Source organism: Delphinapterus leucas, chromosome 19 (genome assembly GCF_059928025.1).
Source record: "Delphinapterus leucas isolate spDelLeu-1000000601 "Yukka" chromosome 19, BTC_Dleu_Yukka2, whole genome shotgun sequence".
Lineage (NCBI taxonomy): Eukaryota > Metazoa > Chordata > Mammalia > Artiodactyla > Monodontidae > Delphinapterus > Delphinapterus leucas.
In genome coordinates, this window is record NC_143147.1 from 32,897,992 (window position 1) to 32,920,211 (window position 22,220).

Sequence of the window (22,220 nt, forward strand, 5' to 3'; positions counted from 1 at the left end):
GTTTGACTGTCCAGGCTCAGCTTACCTGACCCTGGTTACCAGGGAATGCTACCCTGGGTCCTCCTTTTCGTCCCCCTCCCTCACTGTGACCTCACCACCTGCCCCATTATGACCCAGTCTGGCTCCCAGTGACTATGTGGAGGCCAGGGGACCCAGGCAGTCCTTGAACCCCTGGTCATGGGCGAGCGAGCCCTCTACCGAGCCGAGCCATGCTCTGGCACCATCCCCAGGAAATGCCAGGAGCTAGGAGACTCAATTCTTTTGCTCCTGATCAGATTCACCTTCCTCAACTTGGGAATGAACGTGGTGACTATGGTCAGAGCAGGATCTGGGCAGCGGAGTTGGGGGAGCCCTGGGGCCTTGAAGGGGCTGAGGTGGGAGGGCTGCTGGGGTGTGGTCGGACAAGGGTTGGATTTCCGGGCTAACCCTGCTCTCGGTCTCCCCCCTCCCCTTCTTCCCTCAGCTCTGGAGGCATCTGAAGGGTTACTTGCGGGTACTTTTCAATCGTATTCTCCCCAAGGGTGAGTGGGCGCCAGCGTGAGCTCAGGGGATGTGGGCCTGCCCCCTTTCTTCTATCCCTGCCTTGATTCTCAGCCCCTCAGGAAGCCAGGCCCTGAACCGTCTCGCCTTTCCCCGCAGACAAGTAAGTCAGCTGTGTAGGCAGCCATCGCATGTGCATGCGCTGCTCCGTGGATCCCAAGAACCTGTGCTCAAGAGTTTCTTCCCGCTTCCGCCATGGCCCAAGCTTCCTGCTCGGGCACCCAAACCACCTTGACTCCTGGATACCAGACAAAAATTATGAAAAGGCTTCTAAGTGCTGCTGGATGCCGCCTCAGTGTGGACGGGCTGCGGCTTCCACGGAGGCTCCACGGGGACTGTGGAAGGAGCGGGTAGTGAGAGCTGGGGAGGCCCCTCCGGTCACAGTCTCAAAGTCCCAAGCCAACTTTTACTCCAGGTAAGAGACATCTTCCAAGCTCCACAGGATGAGCAAGGTGAACGTGGTTCCTCTCTGCCTGCCCCAAGAGACCAAGACTAAGACCCCAGACTCTGACACAGCCCAGTCCGCAGCCCGGGCCCAGACCCGCCCCCCAGTTCAGCCCCCTGCGCATGAACCTGCCAAGGCCCAGACCTCCTCCTCAGCCCACCCCACTGAGCACACCCATCCCCCATTCTGAGATCTGCTCCTGAGGCCACGCCTATGAGCACACTTCCGCCCAGGCCCAGAATATGGGGAATATGGAATGGAAGATCTCAAATGATGCCAAAGACAAATGTGAACAGTCCAAGACCTTCCCTTACTGCAGCTTCCTTCCTTGCAGGTCCGAGAAGAGAAACACGGACCCCCAGACTCCAGTCTACCCCAAATTCCTGTACTCCAAGGATGCTGCACCTTCTCAACCTTGCCTCCATTCTGCAACGAGTGCGCAAAGCTCACCATGCACCATGCCTCCACCATACACTCTTTATCTGCCCCTTGTTTCTTTCAGATACCGGGTCCTTCATCAACACAGCAACAGCCAGAAGCCCTCCAACTTAACACAAACCCCCACCTTTCCCCCAACCTCCAAGTCTTCTCAGTCTGTCCTCTCTTCCCAGGTCCCCATCCCTCCCCAGTTATCCATTACTTCCCAAATCCAAAGCCAGGCCCAAACCCATGAACTTCCTGAGAGTCAAGGCCTCAACCAAGGCTCTGTCCTCCCAAGGACCCCAGGCCCTTCCAAAGTCTGCAGAGTTTCCTGACACCCAGGCCTAACCACAAACCCAGGCCTTCCCAAGAACCCAGGCCTTGCTCAAGACCAAGGCCTCCACAAGCTTCCAGGCCTTCCCGAACATGCTGGAATTTACAGGGGCTCAGAACATACACATGACCCTAGCTTACACAAGTACTCAGGAATTCATCGAGATCCTGGCCCCCATAAGAGTCTGGCCCTTACTCAATACTCTGGCTCATCCAAGAGATAGGGCCTCCATAACAACTCATGCCTTATCCCAAATCCTGGCCTCCACAAGAACCCTCTAGGAACTGACTCTGTCCAAGTTTTGGGCCCACATCAGACCCGACAGTCATTTATATCTGAGGCAGTTCCTCAAAAGGAGGATGCAGGGCAGCACATACCATGGACTTCTATCCCACCCAGTCAGAACTCCTGCTCGCCCAAGGCTCAGGTGGCCTACAATGACCTGCAAACCTTCTCAGAAGTACCTGTACTGATTGAGCTGCAATCATCCTCCCGGCGAGCAGGCAGCCAAGACTGGGTGTACCACCCCATGGATACAGTTCCTCCAGCCTGCCAGAACTATCGCCAGATGTCTACACCTCCCAAAACCAGCTGGAAGCCCTACTGTCCTGGGTCAGGCACCCGGCTCGGGCATGTCGTCTTTGACGCCCGCCAGAGACAGTTCAGAGCAGGCAGGGACAAGTGAGCAGCTCTGTCTCCCAGGCACCTTCACCGAGAGACATCCAACAACTCACTGGAGACCATCAAGGAGTGGGGATATCAGTGTGTGATGAGCAACTTAGAAAAAGAGGGGACAGATATGCACGAGGAATGAAGAGACAAGAGAAGTGTTCTGCGGTTGTTTGAGGACATTCACCCCAGCCCCATCCCACAGGGCCTGATGAGGACCTAAGCTATCCCTGCTTTCCCTCCATCGCTGTCTGGCTGAATCTGTCATCCCCAAGGCCCTAGAGCTGCATTGTCAATTACAGTAGCCACTAGCCAAATGCCTATTAGAATGTAAATTAGTTAAAATTAAGGAAAATTAATTCTGTTAAAAATTAAGTTAAAAATTCTCTTCCTCAGGGAACGGAATTTCCCTGGCATCCAATTCTGTTCCCTGGTGGTCTAGGTGTTGGGACCTGGCGCTTTCACTGCTGTGGCTGGGTTTCAATCCCTGGTCTGGGAACTCAGACCCCGCAAGCTTCATGCTTTGGCCAAAAAAAAAAAATTCTGTTACTCAGTGCCATGACCTTCTAAGTGCTCAGTAGGCACATGGAGCTAGCGGCTACTGTATTGGACGGCACAGATTTAGAACATTTCCATCATCATGGAAAATGCCATTAGAGAGCAGTGCTTTAGAGTTTAGAGCAATTTTCCTTTCCCTGTCACCCACCCCCAGCACCTTAAAGCTCCCCCAGAGCTCAGAGAACTTAGCTCTTTTTAGGGTGGCTCAGAGGCCACCCTCTGGGGAGGAGGTAAGATGTGGGGCTGGACAGCCAATGCTTGATTTCCCCGGACTGTGAGAAACGGTCCAGGCTTCAGTTTTCGTCATCTGGTCTCTTGGGTCACGATCAGATGTATGGAAACTTGCCTCCCCCGTTCTGGGCTGTGTTTGGGGCTCTTGGTTACTGAGGGAGAAGACCTCTCTTTGTCAGAGACTAGGAAACCTTGTGTTTTAGGCTGCCCAACTTGAGCCCTGGATTCTGAGGGTCCCCTCCTTCATAGGCCTCTAAATTTTTCGAGCTGTCTCCACTTAATTTTCTTGCCCATGGACTTAGGCCTAGTTCACTGTGGAGACAGACCCCTGGGAAAAAGGAATGTAAGAATTCCTGGGCTGCCGGCCCGGAGCCTGGCGGCGCAACTCCCCCCCGGCCCACGGACGGAGCCTCCCCAGCTGTGCTCACAGCCAGCCCAACCGCAGCCCGCACCCCTTCACGGGACACTTGAACTACTCCCGGGATCCCCACGAAGTGCGGCGCCGGGCGGCCGAATGGGCCGAGATGCTGCCCGTGCGGCGCCCTCTGGCCACGTCCGCCTCCCTCACGGTGCTGGCCGAGGTCTCGTACAAGCGGGCCCCGGCTCCCAGCTCAGCGCTGCTCCTCCGCCCCTCCCAGCCCCTGCCCGACGTCCAGGCTAACGAGCACCCTCCACCTCCACCCACCTTCATGCCACTCAGTCGGAACCCGGGGGGCAATGCCAACTACCAGGTGTATGACAGCCTGGAGCGGAAGCGGCAACCGCAGGAGAGCCAAACGTGGGCCAAGTCACTGCTACCTTCCACCTCGGCCTCGAGGCCCTCTCTGCACAGGAGCCAGACTGGGAAAATGAACTGACCGGCGGCAAATGGGGGCGGTCGCGGGGGGGCGGGGGGGCAGGGCATGGAGAGAGGAATAAAGAGCGCCAGAGTCCAGGAAACATTGGTGGTCTGTGGCTTGGAAGCGCCACTCCTTCTGCCAGCCTTGGTCCCTGCCCTTGGCTTCCTGCAATAAGAAGCCAGTGTCCCCTTCTTGGCCTGAGGGTCCCCTTGGTTTAGTGGCCACAGTTCTGCCAGCAGGCCCCTCCTGGTCCTATACCATGCACTAAGTACATCTGCAGCTGCAGACTCCAAACCCCTGGTCTCTGGGCACCTCCTCTGTGTCTCAGCTGTCCCTGTCCCCAAAGAGCCTCATACAAGAAGCTGCTTCCAAAGTGGGAGGTGCCACACCTGGGCAGGTCCAGCTGCAGGCCCAGTGAAGGGCATGAAGAAGGCTGAGGCTCTGGACTCCAACCAGGCCTTCAGCAGGCCTCTGAGGCCGAGGTCTTCCTAGTCTCAAGAGGGACCAAGAGACGGAATGTGTCATTTGAACAAGTGAGTCAGTGGGTGGTGAGCAAATGAATGACCACTCGAGGGGAGGTGTGCCGGCCACCGGGCCCTGTTTGACTGTCCAGGCTCAGCTTACCTGACCCTGGTTACCAGGGAATGCTACCCTGGGTCCTCCTTTTCGTCCCCCTCCCTCACTGTGACCTCACCACCTGCCCCATTATGACCCAGTCTGGCTCCCAGTGACTATGTGGAGGCCAGGGGACCCAGGCAGTCCTTGAACCCCTGGTCATGGGCGAGCGAGCCCTCTACCGAGCCGAGCCATGCTCTGGCACCATCCCCAGGAAATGCCAGGAGCTAGGAGACTCAATTCTTTTGCTCCTGATCAGATTCACCTTCCTCAACTTGGGAATGAACGTGGTGACTATGGTCAGAGCAGGATCTGGGCAGCGGAGTTGGGGGAGCCCTGGGGCCTTGAAGGGGCTGAGGTGGGAGGGCTGCTGGGGTGTGGTCGGACAAGGGTTGGATTTCCGGGCTAACCCTGCTCTCGGTCTCCCCCCTCCCCTTCTTCCCTCAGCTCTGGAGGCATCTGAAGGGTTACTTGCGGGTACTTTTCAATCGTATTCTCCCCAAGGGTGAGTGGGCGCCAGCGTGAGCTCAGGGGATGTGGGCCTGCCCCCTTTCTTCTATCCCTGCCTTGATTCTCAGCCCCTCAGGAAGCCAGGCCCTGAACCATCTCGCCTTTCCCCGCAGACAAGTAAGTCAGCTGTGTAGGCAGCCATCGCATGTGCATGCGCTGCTCCGTGGATCCCAAGAACCTGTGCTCAAGAGTTTCTTCCCGCTTCCGCCATGGCCCAAGCTTCCTGCTCGGGCACCCAAACCACCTTGACTCCTGGATACCAGACAAAAATTATGAAAAGGCTTCTAAGTGCTGCTGGATGCCGCCTCAGTGTGGACGGGCTGCGGCTTCCACGGAGGCTCCACGGGGACTGTGGAAGGAGCGGGTAGTGAGAGCTGGGGAGGCCCCTCCGGTCACAGTCTCAAAGTCCCAAGCCAACTTTTACTCCAGGTAAGAGACATCTTCCAAGCTCCACAGGATGAGCAAGGTGAACGTGGTTCCTCTCTGCCTGCCCCAAGAGACCAAGACTAAGACCCCAGACTCTGACACAGCCCAGTCCGCAGCCCGGGCCCAGACCCGCCCCCCAGTTCAGCCCCCTGCGCATGAACCTGCCAAGGCCCAGACCTCCTCCTCAGCCCACCCCACTGAGCACACCCATCCCCCATTCTGAGATCTGCTCCTGAGGCCACGCCTATGAGCACACTTCCGCCCAGGCCCAGAATATGGGGAATATGGAATGGAAGATCTCAAATGATGCCAAAGACAAATGTGAACAGTCCAAGACCTTCCCTTACTGCAGCTTCCTTCCTTGCAGGTCCGAGAAGAGAAACACGGACCCCCAGACTCCAGTCTACCCCAAATTCCTGTACTCCAAGGATGCTGCACCTTCTCAACCTTGCCTCCATTCTGCAACGAGTGCCCAAAGCTCACCATGCACCATGCCTCCACCATACACTCTTTATCTGCCCCTTGTTTCTTTCAGATACCGGGTCCTTCATCAACACAGCAACAGCCAGAAGCCCTCCAACTTAACACAAACCCCCACCTTTCCCCAAACCTCCAAGTCTTCTCAGTCTGTCCTCTCTTCCCAGGTCCCCATCCCTCCCAAGATATCCATTACTTCCCAAATCCAAAGCCAGGCCCAAACCCATGAACTTCCTGAGAGTCAAGGCCTCAACCAAGGCTCTGTCCTCCCAAGGACCCCAGGCCCTTCCAAAGTCTGCAGAGTTTCCTGACACCCAGGCCTAACCACAAACCCAGGCCTTCCCAAGAACCCAGGCCTTGCTCAAGACCAAGGCCTCCACAAGCTTCCAGGCCTTCCCGAACATGCTGGAATTTACAGGGGCTCAGAACATACACATGACCCTAGCTTACACAAGTACTCAGGAATTCATCGAGATCCTGGCCCCCATACGAGTCTGGCCCTTACTCAATACTCTGGCTCATCCAAGAGATAGGGCCTCCATAACAACTCATGCCTTATCCCAAATCCTGGCCTCCACAAGAACCCTCTAGGAACTGACTCTGTCCAAGTTTTGGGCCCACATCAGACCCGACAGTCATTTATATCTGAGGCAGTTCCTCGAAAGGAGGATGCAGGGCAGCACATACCATGGACTTCTATCCCACCCAGTCAGAACTCCTGCTCGCCCAAGGCTCAGGTGGCCTACAATGACCTGCAAACCTTCTCAGAAGTACCTGTACTGATTGAGCTGCAATCATCCTCCCGGCGAGCAGGCAGCCAAGACTGGGTGTACCACCCCATGGATACAGTTCCTCCAGCCTGCCAGAACTATCGCCAGATGTCTACGCCTCCCAAAACCAGCTGGAAGCCCTACTGTCCTGGGTCAGGCACCCGGCTCGGGCATGTCGTCTTTGACGCCCGCCAGAGACAGTTCAGAGCAGGCATGGACAAGTGAGCAGCTCTGTCTCCCAGGCACCTTCACCGAGAGACATCCAACAACTCACCGGAGACCATCAAGGAGTGGGGATATCAGTGTGTGATGAGCAACTTAGAAAAAGAGGGGACAGATATGCACGAGGAATGAAGAGACAAGAGAAGTGTTCTGCGGTTGTTTGAGGACATTCACCCCAGCCCCATCCCACAGGGCCTGATGAGGACCTAAGCTATCCCTGCTTTCCCTCCATCGCTCTCTAGCTGAATCTGTCATCCCCAAGGCCCTAGAGCTGCATTGTCAATTACAGTAGCCACTAGCCAAATGCCTATTAGAATGTAAATTAGTTAAAATTAAGGAAAATTAATTCTGTTAAAAATTAAGTTAAAAATTCTCTTCCTCAGGGAACGGAATTTCCCTGGCATCCAATTCTGTTCCCTGGTGGTCTAGGTGTTGGGACCTGGCGCTTTCACTGCTGTGGCTGGGTTTCAATCCCTGGTCTGGGAACTCAGACCCCGCAAGCTTCATGCTTTGGCCAAAAAAAAAAAAATTCTGTTACTCAGTGCCATGACCTTCTAAGTGCTCAGTAGGCACATGGAGCTAGCGGCTACTGTATTGGACGGCACAGATTTAGAACATTTCCATCATCATGGAAAATGCCATTAGAGAGCAGTGCTTTAGAGTTTAGAGCAATTTTCCTTTCCCTGTCACCCACCCCCAGCACCTTAAAGCTCCCCCAGAGCTCAGAGAACTTAGCTCTTTTTAGGGTGGCTCAGAGGCCACCCTCTGGGGAGGAGGTAAGATGTGGGGCTGGACAGCCAATGCTTGATTTCCCCGGACTGTGAGAAACGGTCCAGGCTTCAGTTTTCGTCATCTGGTCTCTTGGGTCACGATCAGATGTATGGAAACTTGCCTCCCCCGTTCTGGGCTGTGTTTGGGGCTCTTGGTTACTGAGGGAGAAGACCTCTCTTTGTCAGAGACTAGGAAACCTTGTGTTTTAGGCTGCCCAACTTGAGCCCTGGATTCTGAGGGTCCCCTCCTTCATAGGCCTCTAAATTTTTCGAGGTGTCTCCACTTAATTTTCTTGCCCATGGACTTAGGCCTAGTTCACTGTGGAGACAGACCCCTGGGAAAAAGGAATGTAAGAATTCCTGGGCTGCCGGCCCGAAGCCTGGCGGCGCAACTCCCCCCCGGCCCACGGACGGAACCTCCCCAGCTGTGCTCACAGCCAGCCCAACCGCAGCCCGCACCCCTTCACGGGACACTTGAACTACTCCCGGGATCCCCACGAAGTGCGGCGCCGGGCGGCCGAATGGGCCGAGATGCTGCCCGTCGGCGCCCTCTGGCCACGTCCGCCTCCCTCACGGTGCTGGCCGAGGTCTCGTACAAGCGGGCCCCGGCTCCCAGCTCAGCGCTGCTCCTCCGCCCCTCCCAGCCCCTGCCCGACGTCCAGGCTAACGAGCACCCTCCACCTCCACCCACCTTCATGCCACTCAGTCGGAACCCGGGGGGCAATGCCAACTACCAGGTGTATGACAGCCTGGAGCGGAAGTGGCAACCGCAGGAGAGCCAAGCATGGGCCAACTCACTGCTACCTTCCACCTCGGCCTCGAGGCCCTCTCTGCACAGGAGCCAGACTGGGAAAATGAACTGACCGGCGGCAAATGGGGGCGGTCGCGGGGGGGCGGGGGGGCAGGGCATGGAGAGAGGAATAAAGAGCGCCAGAGTCCAGGAAACATTGGTGGTCTGTGGCTTGGAAGCGCCACTCCTTCTGCCAGCCTTGGTCCCTGCCCTTGGCTTCCTGCAATAAGAAGCCAGTGTCCCCTTCTTGGCCTGAGGGTCCCCTTGGTTTAGTGGCCACAGTTCTGCCAGCAGGCCCCTCCTGGTCCTATACCATGCACTAAGTACATCTGCAGCTGCAGACTCCAAACCCCTGGTCTCTGGGCACCTCCTCTGTGTCTCAGCTGTCCCTGTCCCCAAAGAGCCTCATACAAGAAGCTGCTTCCAAAGTGGGAGGTGCCACACCTGGGCAGGTCCAGCTGCAGGCCCAGTGAAGGGCATGAAGAAGGCTGAGGCTCTGGACTCCAACCAGGCCTTCAGCAGGCCTCTGAGGCCGAGGTCTTCCTAGTCTCAAGAGGGACCAAGAGACGGAATGTGTCATTTGAACAAGTGAGTCAGTGGGTGGTGAGCAAATGAATGACCACTCGAGGGGAGGTGTGCCGGCCACCGGGCCCTGTTTGACTGTCCAGGCTCAGCTTACCTGACCCTGGTTACCAGGGAATGCTACCCTGGGTCCTCCTTTTCGTCCCCCTCCCTCACTGTGACCTCACCACCTGCCCCATTATGACCCAGTCTGGCTCCCAGTGACTATGTGGAGGCCAGGGGACCCAGGCAGTCCTTGAACCCCTGGTCATGGGCGAGCGAGCCCTCTACCGAGCCGAGCCATGCTCTGGCACCATCCCCAGGAAATGCCAGGAGCTAGGAGACTCAATTCTTTTGCTCCTGATCAGATTCACCTTCCTCAACTTGGGAATGAACGTGGTGACTATGGTCAGAGCAGGATCTGGGCAGCGGAGTTGGGGGAGCCCTGGGGCCTTGAAGGGGCTGAGGTGGGAGGGCTGCTGGGGTGTGGTCGGACAAGGGTTGGATTTCAGGGCTAACCCTGCTCTCGGTCTCCCCCCTCCCCTGCTTCCCTCAGCTCTGGAGGCATCTGAAGTGTTACTTGCGGGTACTTTTCAATCGTATTCTCCCCAAGGGTGAGTGGGCGCCAGCGTGAGCTCAGGGGATGTGGGCCTGTCCCCTTTCTTCTATCCCTGCCTTGATTCTCAGCCCCTCAGGAAGCCAGGCCCTGACCCGTCTCGCCTTTCCCCGCAGACAAGTAAGTCAGCTGTGTAGGCAGCCATCGCATGTGCATGCGCTGCTCCGTGGATCCCAAGAACCTGTGCTCAAGAGTTTCTTCCCGCTTCCGCCATGGCCCAAGCTTCCTGCTCGGGCACCCAAACCACCTTGACTCCTGGATACCAGACAAAAATTATGAAAAGGCTTCTAAGTGCTGCTGGATGCCGCCTCAGTGTGGACGGGCTGCGGCTTCCACGGAGGCTCCACGGGGACTGTGGAAGGAGCGGGTAGTGAGAGCTGGGGAGGCCCCTCCGGTCACAGTCTTAAAGTCCCAAGCCAACTTTTACTCCAGGTAAGAGACATCTTCCAAGCTCCACAGGATGAGCAAGGTGGACGTGGTTCCTCTCTGCCTGCCCCAAGAGACCAAGACTAAGACCCCAGACTCTGACACAGCCCAGTCCCCAGCCAGGGCCCAGACCCGCCCCCCAGTTCAGCCCCCTGCGCATGAACCTGCCAAGGCCCAGACCTCCTCCTCAGCCCACCCCACTGAGCACACCCATCCCCCATTCTGAGATCTGCTCCTGAGGCCACGCCCATGAGCACACTTCCGCCCAGGCCCAGAATATGGGGAATATGGAATGGAAGATCTCAAATGATGCCAAAGACAAATTTGAACAGTCCAAGACCTTCCTTTACTGGAGCTTCATTCCTTGCAGGTCTGAGAAGAGAAACCGGACCCCCAGACTCCAGTCTACCCCAAATTCCTGTACTCCAAGGATGCTGCACCTTCTCAACCTTGCCTCCATTCTGCAACGAGTACGCAGAACTCACCATGCACCATGCCTCCACCATGCACTCTTTATCTGCCCCTTGTTTCTTTCAGATACCGGGTCCTTCATCAACACAGCAACAGCCAGAAGCCCTCCAACTTAATACAAACCCCCACCTTTCCCCCAACCTCCAAGTCTTCTCAGTCTGTCCTCTCTTCCCAGGTCCCCATCCCTCCCCAGTTATCCATTACTTCCCAAATCCCAAGCCAGGCCCAAACCCATGAACTTCCTGAGAGTCAAGGCCTCAACCAAGGCTCTGTCCTCCCAAGGACCCCAGGCCCTTCCAAAGTCTGCAGAGTTTCCTGACACCCAGGCCTAACCACAAACCCAGGCCTCCCCAAGAACCCAGGCCTTGCTCAAGACCAAGGCCTCCACAAGCTTCCAGGCCTTCCCGAACATGCTGGAATTTACAGGGGCTCAGAACATACACATGACCCTAGCTTACACAAGTACTCAGGAATTCATCGAGATCCTGGCCCCCATACGAGTCTGGCCCTTACTCAATACTCTGGCTCATCCAAGAGATAGGGCCTCCATAACAACTCATGCCTTATCCCAAATCCTGGCCTCCACAAGAACCCTCTAGGAACTGACTCTGTCCAAGTTTTGGGCCCACATCAGACCCGACAGTCATTTATATCTGAGGCAGTTCCTCGAAAGGAGGATGCAGGGCAGCACATACCATGGACTTCTATCCCACCCAGTCAGAACTCCTGCTCGCCCAAGGCTCAGGTGGCCTACAATGACCTGCAAACCTTCTCAGAAGTACCTGTACTGATTGAGCTGCAATCATCCTCCCGGCGAGCAGGCAGCCAAGACTGGGTGTACCACCCCATGGATACAGTTCCTCCAGCCTGCCAGAACTATCGCCAGATGTCTACGCCTCCCAAAACCAGCTGGAAGCCCTACTGTCCTGGGTCAGGCACCCGGCTCGGGCATGTCGTCTTTGACGCCCGCCAGAGACAGTTCAGAGCAGGCAGGGACAAGTGAGCAGCTCTGTCTCCCAGGCACCTTCACCGAGAGACATCCAACAACTCACCGGAGACCATCAAGGAGTGGGGATATCAGTGTGTGATGAGCAACTTAGAAAAAGAGGGGACAGATATGCACGAGGAATGAAGAGACAAGAGAAGTGTTCTGCGGTTGTTTGAGGACATTCACCCCAGCCCCATCCCACAGGGCCTGATGAGGACCTAAGCTATCCCTGCTTTCCCTCCATCGCTCTCTAGCTGAATCTGTCATCCCCAAGGCCCTAGAGCTGCATTGTCAATTACAGTAGCCACTAGCCAAATGCCTATTAGAATGTAAATTAGTTAAAATTAAGGAAAATTAATTCTGTTAAAAATTAAGTTAAAAATTCTCTTCCTCAGGGAACGGAATTTCCCTGGCATCCAATTCTGTTCCCTGGTGGTCTAGGTGTTGGGACCTGGCGCTTTCACTGCTGTGGCTGGGTTTCAATCCCTGGTCTGGGAACTCAGACCCCGCAAGCTTCATGCTTTGGCCAAAAAAAAAAAATTCTGTTACTCAGTGCCATGACCTTCTAAGTGCTCAGTAGGCACATGGAGCTAGCGGCTACTGTATTGGACGGCACAGATTTAGAACATTTCCATCATCATGGAAAATGCCATTAGAGAGCAGTGCTTTAGAGTTTAGAGCAATTTTCCTTTCCCTGTCACCCACCCCCAGCACCTTAAAGCTCCCCCAGAGCTCAGAGAACTTAGCTCTTTTTAGGGTGGCTCAGAGGCCACCCTCTGGGGAGGAGGTAAGATGTGGGGCTGGACAGCCAATGCTTGATTTCCCCGGACTGTGAGAAACGGTCCAGGCTTCAGTTTTCGTCATCTGGTCTCTTGGGTCACGATCAGATGTATGGAAACTTGCCTCCCCCGTTCTGGGCTGTGTTTGGGGCTCTTGGTTACTGAGGGAGAAGACCTCTCTTTGTCAGAGACTAGGAAACCTTGTGTTTTAGGCTGCCCAACTTGAGCCCTGGATTCTGAGGGTCCCCTCCTTCATAGGCCTCTAAATTTTTCGAGCTGTCTCCACTTAATTTTCTTGCCCATGGACTTAGGCCTAGTTCACTGTGGAGACAGACCCCTGGGAAAAAGGAATGTAAGAATTCCTGGGCTGCCGGCCCGGAGCCTGGCGGCGCAACTCCCCCCCGGCCCACGGACGGAGCCTCCCCAGCTGTGCTCACAGCCAGCCCAACCGCAGCCCGCACCCCTTCACGGGACACTTGAACTACTCCCGGGATCCCCACGAAGTGCGGCGCCGGGCGGCCGAATGGGCCGAGATGCTGCCCGTGCGGCGCCCTCTGGCCACGTCCGCCTCCCTCACGGTGCTGGCCGAGGTCTCGTACAAGCGGGCCCCGGCTCCCAGCTCAGCGCTGCTCCTCCGCCCCTCCCAGCCCCTGCCCGACGTCCAGGCTAACGAGCACCCTCCACCTCCACCCACCTTCATGCCACTCAGTCGGAACCCGGGGGGCAATGCCAACTACCAGGTGTATGACAGCCTGGAGCGGAAGCGGCAACCGCAGGAGAGCCAAACGTGGGCCAAGTCACTGCTACCTTCCACCTCGGCCTCGAGGCCCTCTCTGCACAGGAGACAGACTGGGAAAATGAACTGACCGGCGGCAAATGGGGGCGGTCGCGGGGGGGCGGGGGGGCAGGGCATGGAGAGAGGAATAAAGAGCGCCAGAGTCCAGGAAACATTGGTGGTCTGTGGCTTGGAAGCGCCACTCCTTCTGCCAGCCTTGGTCCCTGCCCTTGGCTTCCTGCAATAAGAAGCCAGTGTCCCCTTCTTGGCCTGAGGGTCCCCTTGGTTTAGTGGCCACAGTTCTGCCAGCAGGCCCCTCCTGGTCCTATACCATGCACTAAGTACATCTGCAGCTGCAGACTCCAAACCCCTGGTCTCTGGGCACCTCCTCTGTGTCTCAGCTGTCCCTGTCCCCAAAGAGCCTCATACAAGAAGCTGCTTCCAAAGTGGGAGGTGCCACACCTGGGCAGGTCCAGCTGCAGGCCCAGTGAAGGGCATGAAGAAGGCTGAGGCTCTGGACTCCAACCAGGCCTTCAGCAGGCCTCTGAGGCCGAGGTCTTCCTAGTCTCAAGAGGGACCAAGAGACGGAATGTGTCATTTGAACAAGTGAGTCAGTGGGTGGTGAGCAAATGAATGACCACTCGAGGGGAGGTGTGCCGGCCACCGGGCCCTGTTTGACTGTCCAGGCTCAGCTTACCTGACCCTGGTTACCAGGGAATGCTACCCTGGGTCCTCCTTTTCGTCCCCCTCCCTCACTGTGACCTCACCACCTGCCCCATTATGACCCAGTCTGGCTCCCAGTGACTATGTGGAGGCCAGGGGACCCAGGCAGTCCTTGAACCCCTGGTCATGGGCGAGCGAGCCCTCTACCGAGCCGAGCCATGCTCTGGCACCATCCCCAGGAAATGCCAGGAGCTAGGAGACTCAATTCTTTTGCTCCTGATCAGATTCACCTTCCTCAACTTGGGAATGAACGTGGTGACTATGGTCAGAGCAGGATCTGGGCAGCGGAGTTGGGGGAGCCCTGGGGCCTTGAAGGGGCTGAGGTGGGAGGGCTGCTGGGGTGTGGTCGGACAAGGGTTGGATTTCCGGGCTAACCCTGCTCTCGGTCTCCCCCCTCCCCTTCTTCCCTCAGCTCTGGAGGCATCTGAAGGGTTACTTGCGGGTACTTTTCAATCGTATTCTCCCCAAGGGTGAGTGGGCGCCAGCGTGAGCTCAGGGGATGTGGGCCTGTCCCCTTTCTTCTATCCCTGCCTTGATTCTCAGCCCCTCAGGAAGCCAGGCCCTGACCCATCTCGCCTTTCCCCGCAGACAAGTAAGTCAGCTGTGTAGGCAGCCATCGCATGTGCATGCGCTGCTCCGTGGATCCCAAGAACCTGTGCTCAAGAGTTTCTTCCCGCTTCCGCCATGGCCCAAGCTTCCTGCTCGGGCACCCAAACCACCTTGACTCCTGGATACCAGACAAAAATTATGAAAAGGCTTCTAAGTGCTGCTGGATGCCGCCTCAGTGTGGACGGGCTGCGGCTTCCACGGAGGCTCCACGGGGACTGTGGAAGGAGCGGGTAGTGAGAGCTGGGGAGGCCCCTCCGGTCACAGTCTCAAAGTCCCAAGCCAACTTTTACTCCAGGTAAGAGACATCTTCCAAGCTCCACAGGATGAGCAAGGTGAACGTGGTTCCTCTCTGCCTGCCCCAAGAGACCAAGACTAAGACCCCAGACTCTGACACAGCCCAGTCCGCAGCCCGGGCCCAGACCCGCCCCCCAGTTCAGCCCCCTGCGCATGAACCTGCCAAGGCCCAGACCTCCTCCTCAGCCCACCCCACTGAGCACACCCATCCCCCATTCTGAGATCTGCTCCTGAGGCCACGCCTATGAGCACACTTCCGCCCAGGCCCAGAATATGGGGAATATGGAATGGAAGATCTCAAATGATGCCAAAGACAAATGTGAACAGTCCAAGACCTTCCCTTACTGCAGCTTCCTTCCTTGCAGGTCCGAGAAGAGAAACACGGACCCCCAGACTCCAGTCTACCCCAAATTCCTGTACTCCAAGGATGCTGCACCTTCTCAACCTTGCCTCCATTCTGCAACGAGTGCCCAAAGCTCACCATGCACCATGCCTCCACCATACACTCTTTATCTGCCCCTTGTTTCTTTCAGATACCGGGTCCTTCATCAACACAGCAACAGCCAGAAGCCCTCCAACTTAACACAAACCCCCACCTTTCCCCAAACCTCCAAGTCTTCTCAGTCTGTCCTCTCTTCCCAGGTCCCCATCCCTCCCAAGATATCCATTACTTCCCAAATCCAAAGCCAGGCCCAAACCCATGAACTTCCTGAGAGTCAAGGCCTCAACCAAGGCTCTGTCCTCCCAAGGACCCCAGGCCCTTCCAAAGTCTGCAGAGTTTCCTGACACCCAGGCCTAACCACAAACCCAGGCCTTCCCAAGAACCCAGGCCTTGCTCAAGACCAAGGCCTCCACAAGCTTCCAGGCCTTCCCGAACATGCTGGAATTTACAGGGGCTCAGAACATACACATGACCCTAGCTTACACAAGTACTCAGGAATTCATCGAGATCCTGGCCCCCATAAGAGTCTGGCCCTTACTCAATACTCTGGCTCATCCAAGAGATAGGGCCTCCATAACAACTCATGCCTTATCCCAAATCCTGGCCTCCACAAGAACCCTCTAGGAACTGACTCTGTCCAAGTTTTGGGCCCACATCAGACCCGACAGTCATTTATATCTGAGGCAGTTCCTCGAAAGGAGGATGCAGGGCAGCACATACCATGGACTTCTATCCCACCCAGTCAGAACTCCTGCTCGCCCAAGGCTCAGGTGGCCTACAATGACCTGCAAACCTTCTCAGAAGTACCTGTACTGATTGAGCTGCAATCATCCTCCCGGCGAGCAGGCAGCCAAGACTGGGTGTACCACCCCATGGATACAGTTCCTCCAGCCTGCCAGAACTATCGCCAGATGTCTACGCCTCCCAAAACCAGCTGGAAGCCCTACTGTCCTGGGTCAGGCACCCGGCTCGGGCATGTCGTCTTTGACGCCCGCCAGAGACAGTTCAGAGCAGGCAGGGACAAGTGAGCAGCTCTGTCTCCCAGGCACCTTCACCGAGAGACATCCAACAACTCACCGGAGACCATCAAGGAGTGGGGATATCAGTGTGTGATGAGCAACTTAGAAAAAGAGGGGACAGATATGCACGAGGAATGAAGAGACAAGAGAAGTGTTCTGCGGTTGTTTGAGGACATTCACCCCAGCCCCATCCCACAGGGCCTGATGAGGACCTAAGCTATCCCTGCTTTCCCTCCATCGCTCTCTAGCTGAATCTGTCATCCCCAAGGCCCTAGAGCTGCATTGTCAATTACAGTAGCCACTAGCCAAATGCCTATTAGAATGTAAATTAGTTAAAATTAAGGAAAATTAATTCTGTTAAAAATTAAGTTAAAAATTCTCTTCCTCAGGGAACGGAATTTCCCTGGCATCCAATTCTGTTCCCTGGTGGTCTAGGTGTTGGGACCTGGCGCTTTCACTGCTGTGGCTGGGTTTCAATCCCTGGTCTGGGAACTCAGACCCCGCAAGCTTCATGCTTTGGCCAAAAAAAAAAAATTCTGTTACTCAGTGCCATGACCTTCTAAGTGCTCAGTAGGCACATGGAGCTAGCGGCTACTGTATTGGACGGCACAGATTTAGAACATTTCCATCATCATGGAAAATGCCATTAGAGAGCAGTGCTTTAGAGTTTAGAGCAATTTTCCTTTCCCTGTCACCCACCCCCAGCACCTTAAAGCTCCCCCAGAGCTCAGAGAACTTAGCTCTTTTTAGGGTGGCTCAGAGGCCACCCTCTGGGGAGGAGGTAAGATGTGGGGCTGGACAGCCAATGCTTGATTTCCCCGGACTGTGAGAAACGGTCCAGGCTTCAGTTTTCGTCATCTGGTCTCTTGGGTCACGATCAGATGTATGGAAACTTGCCTCCCCCGTTCTGGGCTGTGTTTGGGGCTCTTGGTTACTGAGGGAGAAGACCTCTCTTTGTCAGAGACTAGGAAACCTTGTGTTTTAGGCTGCCCAACTTGAGCCCTGGATTCTGAGGGTCCCCTCCTTCATAGGCCTCTAAATTTTTCGAGCTGTCTCCACTTAATTTTCTTGCCCATGGACTTAGGCCTAGTTCACTGTGGAGACAGACCCCTGGGAAAAAGGAATGTAAGAATTCCTGGGCTGCCGGCCCGGAGCCTGGCGGCGCAACTCCCCCCCGGCCCACGGACGGAGCCTCCCCAGCTGTGCTCACAGCCAGCCCAACCGCAGCCCGCACCCCTTCACGGGACACTTGAACTACTCCCGGGATCCCCACGAAGTGCGGCGCCGGGCGGCCGAATGGGCCGAGATGCTGCCCGTGCGGCGCCCTCTGGCCACGTCCGCCTCCCTCACGGTGCTGGCCGAGGTCTCGTACAAGCGGGCCCCGGCTCCCAGCTCAGCGCTGCTCCTCCGCCCCTCCCAGCCCCTGCCCGACGTCCAGGCTAACGAGCACCCTCCACCTCCACCCACCTTCATGCCACTCAGTCGGAACCCGGGGGGCAATGCCAACTACCAGGTGTATGACAGCCTGGAGCGGAAGCGGCAACCGCAGGAGAGCCAAACGTGGGCCAAGTCACTGCTACCTTCCACCTCGGCCTCGAGGCCCTCTCTGCACAGGAGCCAGACTGGGAAAATGAACTGACCGGCGGCAAATGGGGGCGGTCGCGGGGGGGCGGGGGGGCAGGGCATGGAGAGAGGAATAAAGAGCGCCAGAGTCCAGGAAACATTGGTGGTCTGTGGCTTGGAAGCGCCACTCCTTCTGCCAGCCTTGGTCCCTGCCCTTGGCTTCCTGCAATAAGAAGCCAGTGTCCCCTTCTTGGCCTGAGGGTCCCCTTGGTTTAGTGGCCACAGTTCTGCCAGCAGGCCCCTCCTGGTCCTATACCATGCACTAAGTACATCTGCAGCTGCAGACTCCAAACCCCTGGTCTCTGGGCACCTCCTCTGTGTCTCAGCTGTCCCTGTCCCCAAAGAGCCTCATACAAGAAGCTGCTTCCAAAGTGGGAGGTGCCACACCTGGGCAGGTCCAGCTGCAGGCCCAGTGAAGGGCATGAAGAAGGCTGAGGCTCTGGACTCCAACCAGGCCTTCAGCAGGCCTCTGAGGCCGAGGTCTTCCTAGTCTCAAGAGGGACCAAGAGACGGAATGTGTCATTTGAACAAGTGAGTCAGTGGGTGGTGAGCAAATGAATGACCACTCGAGGGGAGGTGTGCCGGCCACCGGGCCCTGTTTGACTGTCCAGGCTCAGCTTACCTGACCCTGGTTACCAGGGAATGCTACCCTGGGTCCTCCTTTTCGTCCCCCTCCCTCACTGTGACCTCACCACCTGCCCCATTATGACCCAGTCTGGCTCCCAGTGACTATGTGGAGGCCAGGGGACCCAGGCAGTCCTTGAACCCCTGGTCATGGGCGAGCGAGCCCTCTACCGAGCCGAGCCATGCTCTGGCACCATCCCCAGGAAATGCCAGGAGCTAGGAGACTCAATTCTTTTGCTCCTGATCAGATTCACCTTCCTCAACTTGGGAATGAACGTGGTGACTATGGTCAGAGCAGGATCTGGGCAGCGGAGTTGGGGGAGCCCTGGGGCCTTGAAGGGGCTGAGGTGGGAGGGCTGCTGGGGTGTGGTCGGACAAGGGTTGGATTTCAGGGCTAACCCTGCTCTCGGTCTCCCCCCTCCCCTGCTTCCCTCAGCTCTGGAGGCATCTGAAGGGTTACTTGCGGGTACTTTTCAATCGTATTCTCCCCAAGGGTGAGTGGGCGCCAGCGTGAGCTCAGGGGATGTGGGCCTGTCCCCTTTCTTCTATCCCTGCCTTGATTCTCAGCCCCTCAGGAAGCCAGGCCCTGACCCGTCTCGCCTTTCCCCGCAGACAAGTAAGTCAGCTGTGTAGGCAGCCATCGCATGTGCATGCGCTGCTCCGTGGATCCCAAGAACCTGTGCTCAAGAGTTTCTTCCCGCTTCCGCCATGGCCCAAGCTTCCTGCTCGGGCACCCAAACCACCTTGACTCCTGGATACCAGACAAAAATTATGAAAAGGCTTCTAAGTGCTGCTGGATGCCGCCTCAGTGTGGACGGGCTGCGGCTTCCACGGAGGCTCCACGGGGACTGTGGAAGGAGCGGGTAGTGAGAGCTGGGGAGGCCCCTCCGGTCACAGTCTCAAAGTCCCAAGCCAACTTTTACTCCAGGTAAGAGACATCTTCCAAGCTCCACAGGATGAGCAAGGTGAACGTGGTTCCTCTCTGCCTGCCCCAAGAGACCAAGACTAAGACCCCAGACTCTGACACAGCCCAGTCCGCAGCCCGGGCCCAGACCCGCCCCCCAGTTCAGCCCCCTGCGCATGAACCTGCCAAGGCCCAGACCTCCTCCTCAGCCCACCCCACTGAGCACACCCATCCCCCATTCTGAGATCTGCTCCTGAGGCCACGCCTATGAGCACACTTCCGCCCAGGCCCAGAATATGGGGAATATGGAATGGAAGATCTCAAATGATGCCAAAGACAAATGTGAACAGTCCAAGACCTTCCCTTACTGCAGCTTCCTTCCTTGCAGGTCCGAGAAGAGAAACACGGACCCCCAGACTCCAGTCTACCCCAAATTCCTGTACTCCAAGGATGCTGCACCTTCTCAACCTTGCCTCCATTCTGCAACGAGTGCCCAAAGCTCACCATGCACCATGCCTCCACCATACACTCTTTATCTGCCCCTTGTTTCTTTCAGATACCGGGTCCTTCATCAACACAGCAACAGCCAGAAGCCCTCCAACTTAACACAAACCCCCACCTTTCCCCAAACCTCCAAGTCTTCTCAGTCTGTCCTCTCTTCCCAGGTCCCCATCCCTCCCAAGATATCCATTACTTCCCAAATCCAAAGCCAGGCCCAAACCCATGAACTTCCTGAGAGTCAAGGCCTCAACCAAGGCTCTGTCCTCCCAAGGACCCCAGGCCCTTCCAAAGTCTGCAGAGTTTCCTGACACCCAGGCCTAACCACAAACCCAGGCCTTCCCAAGAACCCAGGCCTTGCTCAAGACCAAGGCCTCCACAAGCTTCCAGGCCTTCCCGAACATGCTGGAATTTACAGGGGCTCAGAACATACACATGACCCTAGCTTACACAAGTACTCAGGAATTCATCGAGATCCTGGCCCCCATAAGAGTCTGGCCCTTACTCAATACTCTGGCTCATCCAAGAGATAGGGCCTCCATAACAACTCATGCCTTATCCCAAATCCTGGCCTCCACAAGAACCCTCTAGGAACTGACTCTGTCCAAGTTTTGGGCCCACATCAGACCCGACAGTCATTTATATCTGAGGCAGTTCCTCAAAAGGAGGATGCAGGGCAGCACATACCATGGACTTCTATCCCACCCAGTCAGAACTCCTGCTCGCCCAAGGCTCAGGTGGCCTACAATGACCTGCAAACCTTCTCAGAAGTACCTGTACTGATTGAGCTGCAATCATCCTCCCGGCGAGCAGGCAGCCAAGACTGGGTGTACCACCCCATGGATACAGTTCCTCCAGCCTGCCAGAACTATCGCCAGATGTCTACGCCTCCCAAAACCAGCTGGAAGCCCTACTGTTCTGGGTCAGGCACCCGGCTCGGGCATGTCGTCTTTGACGCCCGCCAGAGACAGTTCAGAGCAGGCAGGGACAAGAGAGCAGCTCTGTCTCCCAGGCACCTTCACCGAGAGACATCCAACAACTCACCGGAGACCATCAAGGAGTGGGGATATCAGTGTGTGATGAGCAACTTAGAAAAAGAGGGGACAGATATGCACGAGGAATGAAGAGACAAGAGAAGTGTTCTGCGGTTGTTTGAGGACATTCACCCCAGCCCCATCCCACAGGGCCTGATGAGGACCTAAGCTATCCCTGCTTTCCCTCCATCGCTCTCTAGCTGAATCTGTCATCCCCAAGGCCCTAGAGCTGCATTGTCAATTACAGTAGCTACTAGCCAAATGCCTATTAGAATGTAAATTAGTTAAAATTAAGGAAAATTAATTCTGTTAAAAATTAAGTTAAAAATTCTCTTCCTCAGGGAACGGAATTTCCCTGGCATCCAATTCTGTTCCCTGGTGGTCTAGGTGTTGGGACCTGGCGCTTTCACTGCTGTGGCTGGGTTTCAATCCCTGGTCTGGGAACTCAGACCCCGCAAGCTTCATGCTTTGGCCAAAAAAAAAAAAATTCTGTTACTCAGTGCCATGACCTTCTAAGTGCTCAGTAGGCACATGGAGCTAGCGGCTACTGTATTGGACGGCACAGATTTAGAACATTTCCATCATCATGGAAAATGCCATTAGAGAGCAGTGCTTTAGAGTTTAGAGCAATTTTCCTTTCCCTGTCACCCACCCCCAGCACCTTAAAGCTCCCCCAGAGCTCAGAGAACTTACCTCTTTTTAGGGTGGCTCAGAGGCCACCCTCTGGGGAGGAGGTAAGATGTGGGGCTGGACAGCCAATGCCTGATTTCCCCGGACTGTGAGAAACGGTCCAGGCTTCAGTTTTCGTCATCTGGTCTCTTGGGTCACGATCAGATGTATGGAAACTTGCCTCCCCCGTTCTGGGCTGTGTTTGGGGCTCTTGGTTACTGAGGGAGAAGACCTCTCTTTGTCAGAGACTAGGAAACCTTGTGTTTTAGGCTGCCCAACTTGAGCCCTGGATTCTGAGGGTCCCCTCCTTCATAGGCCTCTAAATTTTTCGAGCTGTCTCCACTTAATTTTCTTGCCCATGGACTTAGGCCTAGTTCACTGTGGAGACAGACCCCTGGGAAAAAGGAATGTAAGAATTCCTGGGCTGCCGGCCCGGAGCCTGGCGGCGCAACTCCCCCCCGGCCCACGGACGGAGCCTCCCCAGCTGTGCTCACAGCCAGCCCAACCGCAGCCCGCACCCCTTCACGGGACACTTGAACTACTCCCGGG

The 22,220-nt window shown here is 56.2% G+C and overlaps 7 pseudogenes; all 7 read left to right on the forward strand.

Annotated features, from left to right (window-relative positions):
* Window positions 1-177: 177 nt before the first annotated feature.
* LOC149746725 (uncharacterized protein SPEM3 pseudogene) lies at window positions 178-1,175 on the forward strand (annotated as a pseudogene).
* Window positions 1,176-1,225: 50 nt separating this feature from the next.
* Window positions 1,226-2,313, forward strand: LOC149746726 (uncharacterized protein SPEM3 pseudogene; annotated as a pseudogene).
* Window positions 2,314-2,795: 482 nt separating this feature from the next.
* Window positions 2,796-7,036, forward strand: LOC149746727 (uncharacterized protein SPEM3-like; annotated as a pseudogene).
* Window positions 7,037-9,917: 2,881 nt separating this feature from the next.
* Window positions 9,918-11,046, forward strand: LOC149746728 (uncharacterized protein SPEM3 pseudogene; annotated as a pseudogene).
* LOC149746729 (uncharacterized protein SPEM3-like) lies at window positions 10,507-11,822 on the forward strand (annotated as a pseudogene).
* A 237-nt stretch (window positions 11,823-12,059) lies between these two features.
* LOC149746730 (uncharacterized protein SPEM3 pseudogene) lies at window positions 12,060-16,662 on the forward strand (annotated as a pseudogene).
* A 2,054-nt stretch (window positions 16,663-18,716) lies between these two features.
* Window positions 18,717-21,685, forward strand: LOC149746731 (uncharacterized protein SPEM3-like; annotated as a pseudogene).
* Window positions 21,686-22,220: the final 535 nt, after the last annotated feature.